General features: G+C 39.3%; 1 protein-coding gene across 4 annotated transcripts in view; it reads left to right on the top strand.

Annotated features, from left to right (window-relative positions):
- Positions 1-5,145: 5,145 nt before the first annotated feature.
- The window catches only part of Ten-m (teneurin transmembrane protein Ten-m), an 80,066-nt gene continuing 74,000 nt past the window's right edge, over positions 5,146-11,211 (top strand). For 2 of the 4 annotated variants that reach the window (XM_066401225.1, XM_066401224.1), the window contains exon 1: positions 5,146-5,315. The gene's annotated coding sequence lies outside the window, so the exon portion shown is untranslated. The remainder of the gene's footprint in view (positions 5,316-11,211) is intronic. The other 2 variants (XM_066401227.1, XM_066401226.1) reach the window with 1 other exon arrangement.

Here is an 11,211-nt window from a genome sequence, read left to right as displayed (position 1 = left end):
GTTTTAGCGTAAGAACGGGATTGTCATCGTCAAGCTATGAAGTTCGTAGGTAGAAAAAGAAGAGTTTTAGGATTGTAAACATACAATCCAACAACAATGCGACAATTTTAGAAACTTTTTCAAATTATGCGCTCGTGAAGGCTCAAAAATTGCTCAAAAACCGATAAAGGCACCATCAGGAAGATGGCTTGAGTGATTGATAGATCCAAAACGCTTCACAATCTACAGGGTATTGAATAAAAATGTTTTTCAATTATCCGTAGGTTCTAAAAGGATTTGAAGCTCCTGAAGTATATGGGCTTCAACATGAGGCCTTGACAGCCCCTCTTTCGAGTCTCCCTTCAATGACACATGTATTCTATTATGTTTCCTCACTAATATAAGGGTAATTTGGATACCGAATACGCCGATTACATAATAGTATTTCCCCTTCATATTCAATGGCATTGAATAACTGATTGTGAGCAATAATTTATATTCGACAACTGGGGACCTAATTGTAGAAATTATTCACAATTGACGAGAGATTGTCGAAGAAAGTGCTAGAAGGAAAAATTGTCATAAAACAAAATATAAATCTTAACGCTCCCTAAGGCTTTGTAGGGCTGATCTGGAGTATTAGTTACGGAATTAGGGTCTATAAGACTGTGCCGAATTTCGGAGATTAACCTCACTTTGGAAATTGAGCTTTGTCACGCATATAGGAAGTTTTGGTGCTTTGTGAAAATACCAAATTTGTGCATCAAAATCGCAGTGATAAAGCGCAGAAATAAAAAACTAATTCATCTAAAAGGTCGGTGATTTGACGGTATATACCAACAGGGAATAAAATTTGATTAGAGAGCAGGATACAGAAGGGAGGACTGAGTAACTCAGTTAACATAAAAATCGGAGATTCTTTCCGCCCTTGGGGATAGCCAAAATTGGGGGGGAATGAATAAAAACTATAGAGGGGGGAGGGGGTGGTTCGTGTTGTTTTGTGCTTTATGTAGGCCGCATTATGAAATTCCATTAACGAATAGAAAGCAATCAATAAATTGTTTTCGGTTGCGTCTTCGTGATATCATGTAAAACCAATAATTGGAAAGCTTTGTCGAGTCGGGAAAATACCAAATGATACGTAATTAAAATGGACTTTAAACGAAAATAGCCGACGGGGTTTCTTGGGCGAACAAAAGCCTTTGTAGGGCACTTTCCTGGAAAACTGCTTATTAGAGAGCCAAGTTCCCTAATAATAAATTATCGAGAGTTAATTCGAAGACTTCACTCAAATAATTTTATCGCGAGGATGAGATTTCTGCGTACTTTTAATTAGATGAAAATAAGGGAGGCAAACTTATTAAAGAAGCTCAAGTTTTTGCCATGGACGGATTGTTCCATTTTCAGGAAAACGCCGGGCTCATAAAAGGGGTAATTAATTTCGCAATAATTTGCTTTGGCTCAGTCTTTATTAATTTCTAGTGGGTCTACTATTGGAAATTTATGAACCTAAATTTCGACTTTTTTCTAACGAATCAGCCGCGTTGCAGTAAAACGTAAAGTGGGTAATTTAAAAGCATGACCCGGACATAACACACCAACTCCTTCAGTGTCGTCATCAGAGGCTTAAAGGGCGTAGAAATATAACCGTCATGTCTTGTCCATAATTCCCGAGGGTATGGCGTCCGTTGCCTTGAATATCCTCCCAGATTAAGCGACATAAATTTTGGAAAAGGCCCTGGAAGACGGCGACATAATTAATGAGACTACGTGATTAAGATTGTGTTGGCATGCCATCCCCGAAAAACATGGGAATTAAGGAAAGGGCGCCCCCTCCCCCCTCTGCCCCCCCTCCTCCCCTTGTCCTCCTTCCGCTAATGCTATTCGCAACCTTGTAATTACTCACATCGGTCCCGACTAGCTAGTGAATTGCAACATATAACAATGTTCGATAACGAACCTACTCAATGCAACATTGCAGCTTCGCCATTGCAATGCTGGCCTACCCATAAACGTTAATCAAACGATATTCTTATGCCACCATTACTAATTAAACGGAAGTGAAAATAAGCCACTCCAAAGCGTAGTTTATGGCCTGTTTATTTGATCGTTTCCAACAACAAATGATCTCATTCAACCAGTTTATTATTACTTTCGGGTTAATAGGCTCATAAACGTGTTCAAATTAATGCCTAGAGTTGTCTCAGGGAGTCGAAATCTACATGGATACTAGGCATGAAAATTGGGACGCGTTTCCAGGATTAAAAAGGCTTTTAATTGTCACGTGGTTTCAGCCAGGTGTCACTTTGGAAGGACTCACAGTCCGTGTCCCTACAAAGTCCAACAAAAGCCTCGAATTACTCTGTGTTTAGACACCGATGCGATGCGAGACTCAAATCTAGTACTGGCATTGGGATTTTCCGGGTAATGACTGATGTACACGGAAATGTGTCATTTCGAGTTCTGAAGGAATTTTTAAATATTACTACTTGTATGTGCGAAATAGTTAACTCGGGGACGCCATAAAGATTTAGGGCATTTCACCTGCATATAGTCGGTTATCCCCAAAACAAATCTTGAAGCCACTTCCAACTTGTTAAATTACTGAGAGCTTAAATATCCAACAATTGTGTCTTTAAGGTCAATTATATGTGAGTTTTGATGTATGTTAAATCATACTTTGAAAATTTACGGAAATTCTGATGAACCTGGCACACCACTGCCTTAAAGAGACATCGGTTTACAAGAAATTTTATACATGAACTGAGATTTGCAAATCAATTGAGATTAAATCAAGGTCGTATTGAAGGATGAGTCTAAAAAATACTTTTGAAAAGTTAATGAAAATTTTGATAAACCAGGCAGACCACTGTCTCCTTAATACGAAGTCTATATTCTTTCAATAAATAACATTGGAGCCCGTTCTCCCTCTTTCTCGATCTTATTCAAACGACATCTGCCAACCTTGTCCTTTCCATACTCTTCGCTCTTTTCCAGACAAACTTGACAAACTTTTCAATAGATTTGTAGTAACTAATTCCGTTTGTGTTGACAAGCAACCACCGCACAAAAACGTTAATAATTAACAATTTCATTCGGTTATATATAAATTTTAATCCTGCGAAGCAGTGACGTCGAAAGGAGGGGCAACGTGGACCCTAATCCCCTAATCCTGAGGCATTATTCAGAAAGTAAATGTCACAGCGGGATTGGGGACCGACCAGCAATTTGTTGTGACGAGCATTTGCTGCGGTTAAAAGTGAACTTTTATTTTTAAATTTTTCTTTTATTTTCGTCCCCAGTTAGAGATGAGCCTGCATCAGCAAGCATGAGATTAAAGACGGTGTGCAGAAGAGCTCATCTCTACATTAGAGCGGCTTTCCGTAATTTGAGATGTGTAATTTGAGGCCTTAATTGGTTAACCAAACACCTAGTGGAAGCGTAGGTATAAAGTTTTATTTTTATAGGCGGGATCAAGAAATTTACGGTCAAAGTTTAGAGTGTTATTTTTGAGCCGTAAAATCCCGTCAACTTGGCCACATGGAGCGTTATTTCTTACGGGATAATTCCGTATATCTACGTAAAAGGAATCGGCAGCGGCAAAGGAAATTCCATTACCGTTCCCCAGTTTTGCATAAACGTATACAACAAACCCGAACTTTTATCTTGTCAAACGAACAATTTCGTATTCCGCGCCCGTTCCTTACCTTCGTTCCGTACCCATCTATTTTTCTTCTTCTCGCATGGTTTTTCTTCGTTTTCTGCATTTGCCCGAACGCTTTGCTCTTATATGGAAACCCCCGGTATGGCCGAGACCATTTTGTACTCAACATTGTTCGATTGCAATGGAAAAAACGCCGGCGTGTGAAGCACGAACTCCAAGAATCCCAATTATGATAAACGAGGAATCAAGACGCAGCGTATTTAATGGTAGCTGGTCGGACTCGGATACCGCAACCACCAAGAATCATGTTTGTTTGTTGGGCTGTCGGTGATTTATGGGCTCTTGTCGGGGCCGCAAACCGGCCTGCCGACTCCGGCCCTTTATCAATGGAAAGCCGAAACCGCAGCCCCCTTTAAATCACACTTCTTGAATGCGAGTTGTTGGGGAACTTGAACCCGAAGGGGCCAAGATCTATTGAAACTCGCCCCTTTGTTTCTATTCTTGAAAAAAATTCGGTCGTTTATAGTTCTTTTTCAGGATTTTCAGCCCCTCTGGATCCGTTCCTGGTTTTAGTGGAAGCCGGTTCTTCCAGGATGATTCTTGCGAGAAACTTTTCCTGTTTTAGTTCCGTCGCTTTTCGGACACTGCGAAGTGGATTTTTTAACAGACGCCCGATCTATTTTTGACGAACTTTTATTTAAAACGTAACTATACTTATTTCGGAGATACAGAGCTTTAAAAGGGATTTTGAATGGGGAATATTATAAAAATTCCCCTCGCTTTTCTGATTGCAGAGAACGCTCTATAAATCTAGAAATATTGAAGTCATTGGCCTGCCATATTCATCAGAATTTTTAAGGCATAAGCAAGATAATACTGAATACCCCCCGGTATGACTAATTTAACTCTCGGTCTTGAAACAATCTGCACACTTCCCAGTAAAAATAAGAGTTTATGTTATTTTAGAATTTTTTAGAATTTAAGAAATTTCATTACTTTATTCATTTAAAAAATAATTTAATTATTAAAAATGTATTAACAAGGGCTTGAACTTGCACTAACCTAAGGTAACCTATTTCCTGGAGTGCATGAAATGCGGATGCTGCAGCTTTTAAAACTAAGGGCTTTTTAATTATATAAAGTTTTTGACCAATTTCCGAAGGAAAATTCTGAAACGTCACTTCCCAACCCGGTTAACCCCAACTTTCATTGCTGTATTACAAACTTGCAAAGTTGACACGCAAAGGACTTTAAGGGAACTGCCCTTCTTAGCCTCAGATTACCAACTCTGCAAACTTTCGTACAAAAACACCTAAAATTTCCGTCAACAGCTGATTGTCGCAGCTTTCTGGGGCCGCTTAACAAAACTAATCAATCCGCGCGCCCCTGCATCGCCCACCCCCACAGGGAGGGGGGGTTAAGTCGCGGAGGGTGGAAACGCGCCGCTGATTCAACTATACAGAGTTCGGGCCAACTTTCGGGCCAGTTGAGTTCGATCGGTCGGTCAGAGCGAAGCTTAAAGCTCAAAGCTTTCATATGCGTGTTGTGTCCGAAGGTTCTTCGAGTTCTAGTGGTGTCGTTGACTTGTTGAAAAATCCGGATGATTGATGAGAGTGGTGTGGATTAAATAATAATAAACACAATAACAGTACTTGCTGTTGCTACACAAGCGGTGGGTAAATGTTTGTTTTTGCCGGTGAAAAGTGCGCACCTGGGACGAATATCCCCGTTTTCAGGCGGATGGGGATGACAAATTCAAGCTTTAAGGGGTGGAAAGTGTGAGGATTGATGTGAATGATTGATTGCGCTAAAATGGAACGGTCGAATGTATCCGTTATATCTCCAGGTCCGCCACTGACTGTAAGATAAGGGCTCTACAATATCATTCTTCATCATGAAGCTTGTAAAAATGGGGACATATGAATCATAATATTCTTCAAGGGAGGGCCAATCCTCCGTCCAGTTAACTAACCAAACCAAAACTGAAGATAGAAAGTTAGAAATTTGCAGGATCTTAAAAGGTTGCGCTGCAGAAGTTTGCCTTTGCATCCAATAAAAACGGAGGCGCACGGTATAAAATCATTTTTAATAATGATTTACTGCATATTAAGCGTATTAAAGTACCAAGTAATTTCAAATTCGAGTATTTGCAGTTAAAAGAACATGTGCCTACCAAGGACGATATATCAATACGAACCATAACCGTAAGAAAAGAACAGGATCGTTCCGAAAGGGGTTAAAAAAGTCAAAACCTTAAGGAAAAAGTGATTTTTCTGAATACAGAAACCTATCAAAAGGGATCAAAATGACAAAAATCGTTTACTAATCGACATTCGTAGAAACTATGAGAACGAAGTCCGCCATTGATTATCAGAAAAAAATTAAAAAATCCAAAAACTCATATTCATCAACGCCCTTAGCGATGCACCTGATAATGTCTCAACTCAAATTAGATTTCCGAACGTTTTCATGTTGATTTGTAAATTTTTCAATTTAAAATCGCTATCTTCAGATACGTACCGAGAGGTGAATAATTGTGTTTTAAAGCTTATTTTTTCAATTAATCTGTTAATCCCACTGGTGACGCCTCTGGCAATTTACATTTAACTTAGATTAAATTCTTTCCATATATTCAAACGTAATTTTTCTACTTGAAATTGCAGTTGTTAGTGGCGTACTGAACGCAATTCTGAAGCAATAGCCAGCATTAAAAAAAGAGTTAATGGAAAGAAAAGTTTTGCTGAGTGTTGCAAAATCGGCATAAGCACGCCAATGATGCATATAGCTTATTGAGTGCTGTAAGTAGTGACGAACAGCAGATTTAAAAGCTAAATGGAGGACGCATCTAGTGCGCCAAAACTGATTTTATGTGAAGGCCAAAACAGAATAATTTAGGCACTCTATCATTTTTTATTGATTTTTGATCATAACTGCTCATTCACCGAAAAATATTTCCCGAGAGAGTTTCAGAATGTCCAGAATTGAGGCTTTCAAATTTGGAAAGGAGAAGGTTTCATGTTCCAAGGAGGGCTTGGTAATTCATGTGAAGATTGAGTACGCGTTATCCATTTGGAGACAACCTGGAAATCTTCTTCATTTGAACTCAACCGGGAATAGGGTTTGAGACGTACAGTAAATCGTGATGAAAACCGACAAATATCCCATTATGAACCCTGTTGTGTATTTTCCTACTCAAGCTAAAGCCTCGAAACTTTCATTTATTTAAGAAACTAATTCCGGATATTTCTTCGCCCGGAATTATAGCTCTATTATTTGATACGGATCTTTATGGCCGGGCGTTTTTCCTTCTTTCCAGATATTCCCAGTTCTTCCAAAAAGCTGTATCTGATACCCTTTTTCGTCCATATACTTGTTCCGAAATCCTGCCGTTTCATGACAGGAAATCAGATTGAATAATTAAGCGGCATCTACAAGGAGCAATGAATAATGATAGTGCCAAAGGGGCAACGGTGCGTAGCAGCGGTAAGACACCTCCAAATAAATTATATGCCATTGCGAGGTCTGTCTAATTAGTTCGGGGTTGTAATTCAGGTTAACAGATGGCACCCTGATTGTTATTAATTTCTCACCCCCTCAAATACAACCGAAAGGAATTAAACGGGAGGAAAAATGTCTTCAAAACTTCTCCGATGGAGGTCAGTGGACTATTTCAAGTATTTCCAGTCCCCGAAAGAGGAGATTATTATAAAATAGTAATTAAAATCTCATATTTCATCAAGGCGGGCTTAAGCGTTCTTTCATCGTGCCACAAACATTCCCATCGCGGCTATGAAGCGTAGCTAACACGGTTTTTCTTGTTAAAAACTAAATGAAAGACGGAACAGCGATAAGAAGTCGTGTTTGAGGGGCTTAAGGTCGATACACACGGGCTATTTAAATGATGACTTTCAAAATAGTTTTATTATATTGAGAGAAGGCTTCGTGTACACTAAAGTGGATAATTTCGGGAGATTAAGCGACTTAAATTAGTTCTTCAGATTGAGAGCGCTAATGGAATTTGAAAAAAATAGCGGCTGCGGTGATGGCGATGATGAATTCTGGTTGCGTATTGAATAATTTGATCAATTTGGTTTCGGAAGCACGCGAATGCGCCAGAAGGTGTGAAGCTCGGACTCGTCTGAAGTATTAATTCATTTGCAACTCCTCTTTAGATTTTTACAATTTCATTTTGTTACGCCATTGATTCGAATTCATGCGCGTGTGCACGCATGAGCAAACAAAAACCGATTGTTACGTCAATGCTTTTTATATAGTTAAAGTTGTAGATTTTAAGGATTGCCAAAGAGGATTTTGGCGATCGAGTAACTCGCAATGCAGTGGCGTGCTCCTCTTTTTATGTCAATTTTTAAAAATTTATTACATTGAATGCTATATGAATGTCTTTGATTTAATTACCACAACTGGTTTACTATTATTGAAAATGAAAAAAATCACAGTTCATTGGCGTGCGGCTTTGAAAGTCGCTGAAAAATGCTTGATGCAATTTTCCGAGATTCTTCTTTGTCATTTTCAAAATGCTCACGCTGCTCTGTCGACTCCTCTTCGCAATTCAGCTTGTTCGAACACGCTCAAATATCCAGAGAGCAAATGGTTGTTGGCTCACGTAATCTCCAGCAAACAACCGACTTTCTTGGCACTTCTTCGAACAAATGTCATCGACATTTAATGGTGGCAATAATAAACTGTGGCGCCGTCCGGTGTATGTACCCAGCTTCCAAACTATTTTAGGAAAACTTTAATAAACATTATCTCCGCTAATTACCCCGACCATGGAATAGCTGAACGTGTTGGGAAGCTTTTGAAGCTATTTCAGAGCAGCCTGGAAAGAATTCTTCTTGCTGTCGTCCGTCTCTTTAATTACCTGCTTCGTGTCCAGATAGCAAAATGTGTATTTTTCAATTATAATAGAGTTCCCATCGATCCGTTTAACGCCCATTTCGGTCGATGTGATAAACAAAGGCACTCACTCCATTTAGCGTAGCTAATTTAATGCATTTTCCCACGTTACAAGCGTACGTTGAAACAACAACACATTGTTACAACCTAATTGGATGAATTAACGAATGGGTAGGTATAATGTGTGCTTCCTTAAAGCGAGCAAAGCGATTTCTTCATCAAAGGCACTCCAATGGAAAGGCAAAAATCGATATCCGAATGAGGCACTATTAGAGAACAACGGGATTTTGTGTCAAAACCTGTGAGACTTCATAACGTGAAAAATCTGGAAAACTGTTTGAGTTATGTTTAGGACATTTTCGATTCAATTATGCATTGTTTCTTTTACTTTTGACGCTAAAAATCCACTTTTTCATATAGCACATTATGTGACTTTTGCAAAATATTTGTTAGCGTGAATTTCTCTGAAGAAATTCGTAATCCTATTTCACTCAAGATGCGAATGATGTCAGGATCAATAAGAGCACTTTTTCAATGATTTTTTAAGGGGAATTGTCGACGTGATTCTGCCGAAGTCTTGAATACACAATTTTTCCCCTGTATATTATTAAATATTATGAACCAAGCAGTCACAAAGAGCAATTCAGAAATACTCTCACCTATAACTTTCTGAATAACTTTTTGTATAGTTTGAAGCTTCATGATATAATTCTCTCGTAATTTCCGAAAACTAAGTTTGCTATGTTGGGATGCAAAAACTTTACTTTTCCATATATCCTTTAGTTTTCGAGTAATTTCAGAATTAATAATGGCACTGCATTTTTTAAAGGGAGTTTTTGATATAATTCTCTTAAAATCTTGAACGCTCAAATTTTCCCTGCATATCATTAACTATTGCGAACTCCTCCCCCACCACTTTCCTATAACTGTCTTTATGGTTTTTCCAAAAATTTCGGAAACCTAATTTCACTCCGGAGCGGTAATACTCCACTTTTCCATTCAGAACACCCAGTACATGGCGCAATTTCCTGAATCTGTTACTCGCGAAGTTTAATTCGCCTATAGAAATCCTTCTACCCATTTCTCTAAGTTTTCGCGTATTATCAGGACTAATATATTGCACGTTTTCACGACAAATGAGGGTAGAAATCAGGTTAAGGATAAAACGAGATCATTAACCAGAACTCTCGCTGACAAGTCAAAAGCAAAACATCGCGTGACTACCTCCACCATACACGACCCTTAATAGTCACCCCGATCGTGTCAAATACAAGTCGAGGAATTAGTACAGGGGCCGCAATGTTGAGCTTGATTTTGTCGGGCAGTTTTAATTACGCCATCATCAGTGCGCTCTCAATTAAAAGCTATCTGGAAGTAAACTGAAGGAAACTTTCTGCTGCAGCAGCAATTTGGGCTAACGAAGTGCTTCACCGTAATCTTATTAGCAAATAGCTAAATTGATTAAATCCGTCTTGACTGAGAGGCATGGACAAACACTCGCTCCTCTGCGCCTCCATCTTGATGTTTTAGACTGAATTACCAAAATTACTATCGATCTGATCTTTTCGCGATGGGGCGATGAGGAGGCAAGGGGAGGGGGCGGTTTATATATGCCAAACGTTTCATGGTTTAATATTCCCTCTTGAACAAATCCCACCTCGTCCAGGTTTTCCTAAGTGATTTTTCTGGTTTAGCGGCATTATGTTTTTGACATTTTTACAGTCTTCCTCGGCGAAAATGGTCCTTTTTCGGGACGAGGGTGTTGTCCCACTTTGCTCAGGACTAAGGCGAATGAATTTCTGGATTTCCCTGGTTTCCAGTGTTTGCCCAAGGAGTAGGTGCCAGTTTCTCATCGATCGCAATCGCTTTACATTAACAAGTTCCCGGAGGTCTTCGACACAATTGCCCCAAGCAGCCTCTCTCAAGCATGAAAGGCCGATATTCAAAGGCGCTTCCAATTATAATTCCTGTTTATTTAAAGTGGAATGATGTTTGTCGGGTAAACAGGTCCATTTGGTTGTGTAATCCGTTGGTGTTTTAAACAATAAACGTTGAGACTTTTCCCCGGGAAGCGTGGCTCGACGGGATAGTTCACCCCACATCGTAAAACGCCGATAAATGTTAAAATGCTCTCGAGTTTTGATTCCCAAATACCTAAATTGCCTCTAGGTATGAGAGGGTGAGTGTTTATCCAGGGGAGATCACATCTTTATGCTCGCTAAAAGACTTCCAAAGTGGAATTTCTTGCTGCATGGGGAAGTTACACATACTGCACAGCATCAAATAAAGTGTCCCAACACACGAGCTATTTTTAGGTTCATTATTAAAGGTCCAGGAATGATCCAGTCGCAGTCTAAACAAAAACAAACAAAACATTGTCCCTGATGTGCTTTGCAGCATATGTCATTTAATTTCCACTTAGAGCCGCAATAAATCTGTTGGCATGTGTGACTGAAAAATGTGCTCTTTGAAGTTGGTTCAGATCACACACAGCCAAAACATCGATTATTCGTTTTTGTCGATAAATAAATGGAAGTTGCGAAGGCACGGATGATGACAAAAACTGTAATTCTGTATTAAGAGTATTGCGCTCAAAATCTCGTTTAATCGGCTTGAGCTCCTTGACTTTTCGAGATAGAAGGGCGATTTGA

The sequence above is a fragment of the Euwallacea similis genome, chromosome 22, assembly GCF_039881205.1.
Source record: "Euwallacea similis isolate ESF13 chromosome 22, ESF131.1, whole genome shotgun sequence".
Classification (NCBI taxonomy): Eukaryota; Metazoa; Arthropoda; class Insecta; order Coleoptera; family Curculionidae; genus Euwallacea; species Euwallacea similis.
Note: the sequence above shows the minus strand (reverse complement) of the source record. Positions and strands in the feature narration are given on the sequence as shown.